Source organism: Diadema antillarum, unplaced genomic scaffold, assembly GCF_040938485.1.
Source record: "Diadema antillarum isolate AM-2024a unplaced genomic scaffold, OU_Dant_1.0 seq00000793_RagTag, whole genome shotgun sequence".
In the NCBI taxonomy this organism is placed as follows: Eukaryota; Metazoa; Echinodermata; class Echinoidea; order Diadematoida; family Diadematidae; genus Diadema; species Diadema antillarum.
Window position 1 is genome coordinate 665,346 of NW_027271680.1, and position 10,912 is coordinate 676,257.

At 37.6% G+C, this 10,912-nt stretch overlaps 1 protein-coding gene across 1 annotated transcript in view; it reads right to left on the minus strand.

Moving 5' to 3' along the window:
• LOC139739293 (uncharacterized) overlaps positions 1 to 10,614 on the minus strand; it is a 64,787-nt gene extending 54,173 nt beyond the window's left edge. Inside the window, exon 1 of the mRNA XM_071649906.1 lies at positions 10,374 to 10,614. The gene's annotated coding sequence lies outside the window, so the exon portion shown is untranslated. The remainder of the gene's footprint in view (positions 1 to 10,373) is intronic.
• Positions 10,615 to 10,912: the final 298 nt, after the last annotated feature.

A 10,912-nucleotide genomic window follows, 5' to 3' on the forward strand; every position in this document is an offset into this window, starting at 1 on the left:
ATTGGTGTTGTTTTTGTCAAACTCGCATTATTACATTTTCAAGATTTTTCTTTCTTTCTTTATTTCAAGAAAGCGGTTTTTATCTTCTTCATCAAAGATATACGGGAAGTGGTGAATTAGAAATGTACACTTTGAATACATAGGAAAATAAAGTTATCGAGAGGCGCCGTTTTGTTTGGATATTGGGATCTGCGGAGACATTGCTTTCTCGGGAATGGAAGGGGTTTTTTAAAGGAAAATCAAACCCATTATATGTGTATATATGTGTATGTATTACATTATACAAGTATGTTGCCAACGAAATGTAATGTACAACCAAGTATGACCACGTCATTATTGAATGCTTTTTGAAAATCGGTATGCTTCATAAGTTTTCATTTTTTTTTCTTTTTTTTTTCCTGCATTCTGTTAATTCACACTTAAAGGTCCAGTTTACCTTTGGGAACAGCGATTTAAAAAATTTTCAAGATAGGACATTTAATGCATATGTGTAGGTCTGTTGTGCCACAAAACATCCAATCATAAAGAATTTTCGCGATAAAGCCTAAAATATAAGGAGATATCTGCATTTTTCTCAATAAACCATAACTGTAGACGGTTTAGTCTGGAAAATTTTTTATTATAACTATTGTTCACGTTTTGTATATTTAGCAACACTTAACATCAACTTTACGGATTCAAATTTTTACAGTGGTTGTTTCTATCCCTAACCCACATTTTAGAACTATTTTAAAGCACTAATGCTGGGTTTTTGTTTCACCTGCAAATTGTAAATTATGCCTTTAAAAAAGAATCATCCGGATCACAATCATTGTTATTCCTCCTGGAAATCATTCTCCTGTAATATTTATTATATTTGAGTTGATCAATACACGCAGTAATGTGCTTTTCTACTCGTTGCCATTACTACCTGCACTTACTCACAACAGTATCAAATGTTTCTGACAAATTTTTGACAACGCAATTTAATGATTAAGACACTTAAAGTGAATTTCTCAAGTTATCTGTTAAGGAACGCCTTGTGCCACACCAATGTGGTATCCCTCCTTTTTCTTTTTTTTTAAAGGTGATTGAGATATATTCAATGGTCTCATCGAGGGGGTAAACAAACAAACAAACAAACAAACTGATATATAAAAACACAAGCAGAGGTGGTGCTTTGAGAAGAATTGAAATAAAACAAACAAACATGCTAAGTTTGCTCTCCCAGTCGTTTTGTAACGACAGAGGTTCCTCGGCTAATGAGAAAAGGTAATATATCTTTCGAAACTCCTCCGAGATAAACGATCAAGGCCGAAGGGGGAAAAAGCCCAGGGATGAAAAATATTACGTAACAAAATATTACACTTGATTAAACAATAAATATCTGAAGCGGAAAGTGACTTTTAAAGGTCGCAATCCATGAAAGGTCAATATAATTGTTCTTATAGATCTCTGTGGTTCTCATTCTTTCGTAAGATAAGCCTCTCTTGTAATACCACCACTAGATCATGGTTCACGGTAAATTGAGTTCATTAGTGGAAACGACCTGTTTATTACAAGGCCTGAGCTTAGATAACTGGCTACACCTTGTCCAATATAATAGGTCGTTACACGCTAGGACGAAAAGTTCGTTTTGTATATGCGTAATATAATGTTCCCTAAAACAATGAGTCTAATCCGCTGGTTGTTGACGGTTGCTTTTGTTTGGTTGAATGTCATTGTATGATATAATACCAAACGTTCTCAATTTCATCCGCCTGCATCTTTCTCCTCAAATAGCATGATCTACTTAAAAAAACACTTAGGAAGAATAATAATAAATAGACGCATTCTTTCTTTTTATACTGTATGGCCTGGTACATGCACATGGTCGTTGACTTGAATTTTATGGTCTCATCTCGAAAATTCGAAGGGAATGGCCATGATATCTTAATTCCCATTTCCTATGTTTCCCTTCTAATTTCATTACACGTCTTTGTGTAAGAGTTCGTGATCATAACTATTTGTAAACTATACCTGTATCTATGTGTTTTTCTGTGCCTCCATTTAGTACTAGTTTGTATTGCAACATTGAAGCAGCAAACAGATATTATCTTATTTTTATGTAAATAAGCTGGGTTATACACTAGCCCTATTATGATAAAGGCATTTAGCGCCTTGAACTATTCCTTTAAATACCAATGACTTTCCTTGTATACACTGTACTCCTTTATACAGTGCATTCCTGTTACAACTAACTATTATTATTATCAAAGTCTATGGTGCAGAATTCTCTAACAACGAATACGTTTATAGCGAAATTTTCATTACAACGAAGTCATTTCCGGGCGCCACTGACAAAGGAAAACAAAAGAAATGTGTTCCATTATAAGGGAATGCCGATTGCACGACAGAGCAAGCTCTTGCAGAGCGTCTCTGCATGAGTGAACGCTTCACATTTCAGTGTTTGAATAGAAGTTGCTCTGCGTTCGCTCCCTGTGTCACACACCGTTTCCAAGGAGAACTTGCCTTATCAATCCGAAATGACATAAGATTCGTTATTCCGAAGTTTCGTTATTACGAAACACACGAATCTATTAGTTAGTTTAAAAAAATGAAATATGGGACATTTTTACGAACATTTGTGTGTGTGTGTGTGTGTGTGTGTGTGTGTGTGTGTGTAAGGTTCGTTATTCCTAAGGTTCGTTATTTCTAGGGTTCGTTATTCACATGGCTCATCAATTAAAAACGAATTAAGGTTCGTTGTTGCGAGGGTTCGATCGTTAATCCGAAAATGATGAGAATCTTCGCTATTCCAAAGGTTCGTTTTTCGGAACATGAAATTATGCTCGTTGATCCGAAAGTGAAAAAAAGAAGAAGAAAAAATGAGTAAACTAAGAGACCTTTGGAATTGCAATCCTTATATTCTGACAGATGAACCTTCGGAATGAGGAACCTTTTCATTTTCGGATTAACGAAGCTTCGTAATATCGAACCTTATTCATTTTCGGATTAACGATTCCTCGGAATAACGAACTTTTACTTCATTTCCGGATTGACTGGGATTCGGAATAACGAACCTTATTTCACTTTCAGAGTTACGAACTTTCGAAATTTTAACGAACCTTTGGAAGAACGAACCTTCGGAATAACAAACCCTCGGAGTAACAAAAATATATGTACTGTACCCGAATCCTAAACTGTAAACTATCACATTTTTATACGTGTGTTTTTAACTTAAGCATGCAAGTAGTAACAACTTTATACACTCCGTTATAAAATAATGTAAAATTTAGACAAAATTGACGAGGTAGGATCGCATTTAACATTGCTTTTCAGCGAATGAGGAGTATTAATTTTACTAAACAACATACAACAAATCTACAATATAGGAACCTGTGCATGGATGGCGTGTTTTCATCATGTACTAAATTTATCGTTCATAATAACATTTCGAAGTAACAAAAGAAAGCTGCCAGTCGCGAGGACTTTGTTATAACGGGAGTGCACTGTGTTACCTTGCGGAGATGGGTCTTCTTACAACACTTAAGCCATCATTCATTAAAAGAAAGTGAATGAACAGGGAGAATCCTTCTACTGTGATATTGATCATGCGCCTTGAGAAAAACAGATGTTCTTTTGGAGGTGTGGGAAAGATCAAAGCCAGTCAAATAATTATGTAACTGAAGTTCCTGGGGATAAAAATAAGGTAATCTATTCAGCAATATTGCCGATTACATTTCTCTGTTAATGATTAACGCAGAAACAACGTTCTGCATAGAATGCAACACTTTAAGGGAAGTGCTTCTCTATTGGAGGAATGTGTCGGATACAAAGACAAGGAGCTCATAAACGGTCAATAAAACGACCTCACGAATTTCTGAAAGAGTCACCATACATGATGTCTTTTGCTGTATCCATCAAATAGGGTAAAATTAAAACTGCATGGAACAAATTTGTGCCTGTGATGTGTTTGTTCTAATTGATCAAAACATTGGAGGTGTTTGCTTCTTATCACAATGGTTTGGCGACACCTTATGCAAGAGTTGAAACCTTGCAACGATAAAAACAAAAATATTGATAGGTGTCCATTTTCTGTCCTTTAACCTCCTGTTTATTCTTTCCACGCGTATGTAAGAGGGCTACTTTGTTTCTTGTCTGTGTGTGCGATAGTATGATTGTATGATTCGTTTTATGTTCTCTTCGTTTCCAACGCAATTTGTCTTATCGGTTCGTTTGACTATTACTATACTGCTACTTACTACTCATGATGGGACTGCATTCTACAAGCTAGGCTTTCTCCCAGTTCCCTCCATTTCCAGCATCTTTTCCTTGATACGATTCAGTTACAGTTTGTCCATGCATTTCCTTAAACTACAAGTGTGTTTTGTTTTATTGTAAAAAAAAATTTAAAAAAAAAAAAACCGATGGTCTGCATCAATATCGCCTGAATATGCAAAAGTCACATCATGCTCATTTTTTTATACATGCAAATGTCATACTGTATTGTATACTTTTGTCGGAAATGTAGTAAAATGAAATGAAATGAAATGAAATGAAATAGGCCTATATGGGTTGGTGACTCACTCCTCTTATATATAGGGCCTACTCAACACAAATGCGAGATAGGAGTTAACTTCATCATCTATTCGTTCTTCTTCGGAGTGGAGCAAATTACACACGTGTCAGATACGTACAACCGTCAAGATTGAGGCAACCAAAGCATAGGACCTAAAGTTTCGTCATCTCAGCCATGTAATAGGCATACACGCACTTAAGCATGTTACAATAAATTCTCAAGAAATTTCCAGACTGACGTAATACCGCCTTTCGGATAGGTCGCCTTAAACCTGGTGAGGAATCGCGTAAATTATTTTATGAAATATCATCGAAATCCCTTGATTGAAGCCTGCTATGATATTAGTTGTCATCCTTGATAATTATGTGTCCCTATGCCTGTAACAACACCGATATCTTTATAGGTCACGGAAGTGCACGTGTCGCTGAGTATTTATCCGTGTCACTGGAAGACGAATCGAGCCTAGTTTGAGTGAGCGATGATAAACGAATTAAACCAGTTTACAGTTAAGGATGTGTGATGGCGGGTAATTGAATCATGATGATGTCATCGTGAAGGCATGGCGTTGTGAGCGAAAAGGGCAGAGATAGTAGGTTAAAACTACGTGCATCGATTTGCTAGGGAAATTTACGCCCGTTCTCGGCTCCAGAAATGTCTTTTTTTCCCTGTCTTTGGAAGATGGGTCAGTGTACGTGCAAGATTCACTGCAGTGCCGATAAGGACACGAAGCAAACAACATTAGGTACAAAAAAGCTTGATATCCCGCGTAGGTCTGACAATCTTGAGGGAGGAGATTTGGGTCGTAGCCCAGTATTCATTCATTCAAGGCATATCAGTTCAGGAAACAACTCATGTGAAGAGGGGAATGAAAGAAAAGGGAGATTAGGAGTGGATGAAGAGGAGAAGGAGGAGAACGAAGAAGAGTGCAAGATAAAGATGGAGATAAATGATGGAGAGGTTGATAGAAATGAGACAGGGACGCACAGTATATGAGGCAGAAATTCGCTGGTGCCCTTATCTATCTTACTGATGCCAGTTACGTGTTCTTCTTTCTTTCTAGCTGTTACTACAAGTGGAGTTGGTTTTCATTAGCTGAGGAAACGTAGATAGAGTGGGAATTTGCATTTCTTATTATTCTAAAACAGAGGCTCTTTATAAAGAGAACGCTGAGAGACATTAAGACGCAGTGGGAAAACGTTTTTATTGGCTGTTGCATCCTGTGGAAGTTCATAGCAATTGACGATTACGATTCATTTAAAGAATAAACAAGATGAATTTCCGTCCTCCGTATCTCTATAACCGTTCTTTTCATCTCTCCCTCTCTCTCTCTCTCTCTCTCTCTCTCTCTGTATTTGACTATCTGTTTCTCTCTCGCGCACTCTCTCCCTTTCTCTTCACCGCAAGAGACGCACTTTCCTTCTCCTTTTCTCATGAAAAACGCAAAGACGAAATACAGCGTTTTGGATTGGAATAAATGGCTCTGCAATCAACCTCTATAGTCGGGACCGGATATCACGATTCCTTGACGTACGCAGAATATATATACAGTGCATGCGTGCACGCTTCGGTGAGAGCGAGTGTTCCCCGAGGCGTGTTGCATCGAATCTCCCGCGTATCACGGGGCGCCACAGGAACTGGGTAAGGGTCTTTGGGGCGTGAACAAACTCATTTTCTCCTTTCGAGCGTGCAATTCTAAAACTACGCAGGTGAAAAGCAAACAAATAAACAAACTTGCTGTCGCTTTCTATACTTATTGAGCCGTGAGGCATTGTTAACACATCTGGCACAATATCTAAATTAACGTAAATCTACATGAATTTTCCTGGCGGGTAGATGTCATTTTCATAATTTCTCACCTTTTAGTATTCCATGTGTGATGAGCCGGAAAGGATAAAGTAGAAAGCTTTTACACTCAGTAGCGGAAGAGAAAGAAATGGACTTTGCTAATTGTTGGTCTTGTGTTGACCACTTCTCGTGCATAATGACATGTCGTGACAATCTGTCCTTCTATTTCATGGACTGAAATACTTCAGTGTTACATCGTCCGTTCATTTTGAAACTTGTATGTGATGTGGAATTCCATCTGTTTTATCTTTCGTGAAAAAAGAAGAATAATCCATTATGCTAGACAAAAATATGGCGATTAACAACTCAGCTTCGATTACAGAAATATGCGCAGTGCAACTTGGTCCTATTGTAATGATTTTTTTGAAAGAATTATTTGTAGACTTTTTTATGTTGGCGCGCAGTCTCTTTAGAGAAGACTAGGAAAAGTGTACATTAAAATGCAACGTTTTCGATAAGATCTGTGTCAGTCCTGGGCCACTCTCACGATGGTTAATTTCAAAAAGCTTGCTATGCTTTTGCTCCACGCATGAATTGCATGATATGGTTTCAATATTATGTATAAATGGTGTCTGCTTTTACCAAGGAGGTTTAAGAGTTGGAGTTCCAACTGGCTGTAATTATACAAACAGCTGCCATTTTTCTATTGATGCATAACAGAATTCCACAGGTGCACTTGTGCCTTTCATGATCAGGGTTCCACGCCGCCGTCTTTTTGAGCAATCTGAAGATTCATTTCAAACTCTAACATTATATATCGTCTATATTCTGCTTGTTTCTTTTCAAATAGAATGAATGTTCTCTTAATGATAAAGCATATGAAACAAAAGTAAATCCCGTCCAAGATTATAAGCAAAAATGTAAACCTGAGCTGTACGTCGTGAAAATGTTTGAAATTGTACTATCACTACAAAGCCGACTTTATCATCTTTCCGATCGCTTCCGACAAATGAAACTGATATGGTATGATTTTCGAGTATAGTTCTTTATCATTTATATGTTAGATTAGTGTAAAGTCATGTAAAACGAGTAATTTTGATTTTCATTTCATCAATTTTTGTACGATCTTTATTCGCACATCCCCATGCCTGTACTATTAATAAGCCGCTTATTTTCTAAGAAGAGACGGCGAAAAGCAATTACCATCATAAAGACATATTTTCCTTTGAGAGTGACGAGTCATGATGCAATGCCACATGAATCTATTGTCTTCCTATCTGTGAGGCAGCTCCAGTTTAGCACATACTTCAAATATTTCTGAGTGGCGGCATGAAACATGGGATCAAAGGGAATGAGACTGTTGTTACTCCATTTCTCAAACCTCTTTGCTTTTACACAAATTGTGTCTGTTTAGACGCCTATTTTCTTGATATGTTTATGATAATGGTCAGCGTCACGATATTTCATTGCCTGTTTTTTCAAAGTGCTTTGTTTGATATGCTATGATGTACTATGTGTCTTAGAATGTATGTTTGATGTAGAATAATGAATATCCTAGTGGGGAAAAATGTATGTGTAAATAATAAAAAAAAGACCTACAAACAATGACCTCAACCCTGACGATTCCTAGGTGCCCTGGAATTGTAGTTGGAACCTCTACTTTGTGTGATTAGACGTAGCTTTACCTCCACAACCTAGACACATCACAACAAAAGCAGGGTTCTAAAAAAAGCTTGTTCTCGCAGCGTTAGAAAAGCGAAGGGTACCCACATATTTATAATCATCATCATCAGTTCGATCCCCTTTGTCCCGTGCAGAAGTCGTGTGATGAATATAGCAAGAGACTAGAGTACAAAGCGCATCAAATAAGCGTAAATAATTACACAAAAGTGCCCGGTTCCCATACATATCGGTTCATAGGACTACACAAGTCCAAAAATAACTCGACAACAAACAAACAAGAAAACAGACAAACAAACAATAACAACAAGAAGAAAAAAGCAAAACAAACCCAGAAAAGCGCAAATAGGACGTTAACACCGTTGTGATTGACTCGCACCTGCCTGCGTTGCAAATTTTCTAAAGATTTAGTTCATATTTATGTGTTTTATTTATGTGTAGGTGTATAAGTATACACTGGATAACGTAAGTGAAATAATGTGTTTCATTACGTAATTAGAAAAAAAAAGTTTCATAATTTCTAAGTGTTTGAATTACAATCAGTGCAAAGCATTTTTCTTGTAAAAGTCTCTATATCGGCACTAAAACAGATATAAACATAATTTAGTCATTTGCTACAAATTGACTTTCTCGGATTTTGTAAGGTTCCCAATAACGCGTAATTCCTTATGATATATGAGCTTAATTGAATTTCATATTGTGTTACATGCATACTGTGAAGTGACACCTGACGCTTCTAAAAAAAAATCATCAACGATATTCTGTCGATTTCATTTTCTGATATATTCTCTCTATCTAGAGAGGAATAATCAACAGTGAAACAAATATCAGGCGTAAGAATAACAAGCATAAGACATGTAAGAAGTTTTTAATTAACTCAAAAAAAGGTTGGAAACCTGAAGCCCCATGTCAACCAAAATTATGCCATCCCTTTAACCCTCTCCAACTCTCTTCTCAGCAAGCTAACGCTTTTACATCATGCAAAACATCCTATGCAAAATACAATTTTTACTATCAAAGTTTCTACCAAGTCGGCCATGGCCTCCAAAACCCTTTGGCGAACTCATCCAAGGAGGCCCTGGAGAACGCTTCAAGGGTGTTCCAAAGATGTTTTTTTCTAAAGACCGCATGAGAGCAACTATCCAACTCTATAGACACACATCCCCTTAAAAAAAACAACAAACTAATGACATGAAAATAGCCGTGTCATTAATATTAAAAAAAATTGTAAGGTCTCCTTTATCCAGGGTAGCCTCTTCAGTGTTGAAACTGCTCTACAAGAGGGTCCTGCCATTACCCCATCATCAGCTGTGATATTGCGTTGCCATATAGGTAAAAGAGAGTGAAATCTAGAGACATGCATGTGCTAATTCAATTATCTTCGTACAGACGGCTATTGAGTCTTTCTATCGAGGTGAATTGTCTTCGACATTTTGACACGGTGTATGAAGTTGTTTTGCGATGATGGCTGGCATGGAACACAATAAGATTCATTATGCATTTTTTCTCCCCATTTTTTGGGGGGTCATTTTTCTATTTGAATAATGAATGTTTAAACAAAAACAATAACGTGCATGTCAACAAACGGGCCTAAATATGAGCAGTTGGTAATCGGATGGAAAGTGCTGTACAAGAATTTAATGTCGTTTTTTTTCCCCCAAGCCATAAGGTTCATTTATGTATACCTCACGCATTTTGAAGATACTGCTTTCATGTTATCAAAGAAATGTCATAAATTTCATAACATCCTGGCTCATATTTTTAGTTGTCTTCTTTTATGCCGGCATTTAATTCTTCTCCCCATAAGGCATGTGGTCCAGCTACACTTTTGGCAATCTGTAGTGGTCATTGGTACGAGATTCCTTGTGATGTTCGTTATTATCAAATGAAGGTGCTTACTAACAAGCATTCGGGATTACAAGCCTTATATTGGTTTTTTTCTTCGGATTAACGTGCTCCATTTCATTTTCGGATTAACGCGCCTTCGAAAAAACGAACCATATTTCATTTTAAGATTTAGAAGGAACCTTTATGTATGATAAACCTTATTTCATATACGAATTTACGAGCCTTCAGAATACTCAACTTCCAGAAACCCAATTTCATTTTCCGGATTAACTAACCTTCGGAATAACGAACCTTATTTTATCTTCAGAATTTCGAACCTTCGGTATGAAGAACTGTAAGCGAGATTCTAACAGCTTTCCTTTTCTTTTGAAGCACACAGTAAAGCAAAATGGGGCGAATGTTAACAAAGAGTGTGCACTGTCTACTAAGAGTCAAAGTTGTAACCTGGTTTCGCGAGAGCAAAGAGGTATACTAGGCGAGATCGCTGTATTACCTCCTTGGTCTAGAGGAGCGAGCTTACCTTGAATAACGCTCTCGGCAAAGTCTATTAACTTTCTCTTGGAACCGGGTCTCCGGAGTCCGGCAGTAGAATGTATCCACGACGATGTAATACGGGGAACTTGGCAAACCTTTCGTTCAGCTGGCAAAGGTCTTTTTGTTGTCGCTGTCACAGTGGGCGTCTGAGGAATCACGTCGAACACCAGCGGCTTGTTTCTACATTCGTGTATTTTTTTCTTCTCCTTTCACTCTGAGTTGTCAATGCTTCGCTCCTTCGAGGTAGAATAAATTGGCGCTGTTTGATCACCGATTTTTATAGCTGTCACAGAAAGGAGGGCGCAAGAGAGATGGGGGGGGGGGGGGGGGGGGGGGGAGGGGGAGCCGGCAATGGGAGAGACGAGCAGATGGAAGAAATGATAGAAAAGAAAGAGTAAAGCAGGATAGGATGTAGATAGGTTGAAAGTAATATTAGGGTGAAATCTGAAGTGGAGTCATCAGAAGGAAGAGAGAAAAACATTGTTTGGGTGGGATGGGGTGCGAGAGTGAAATCAGGGGATAAAA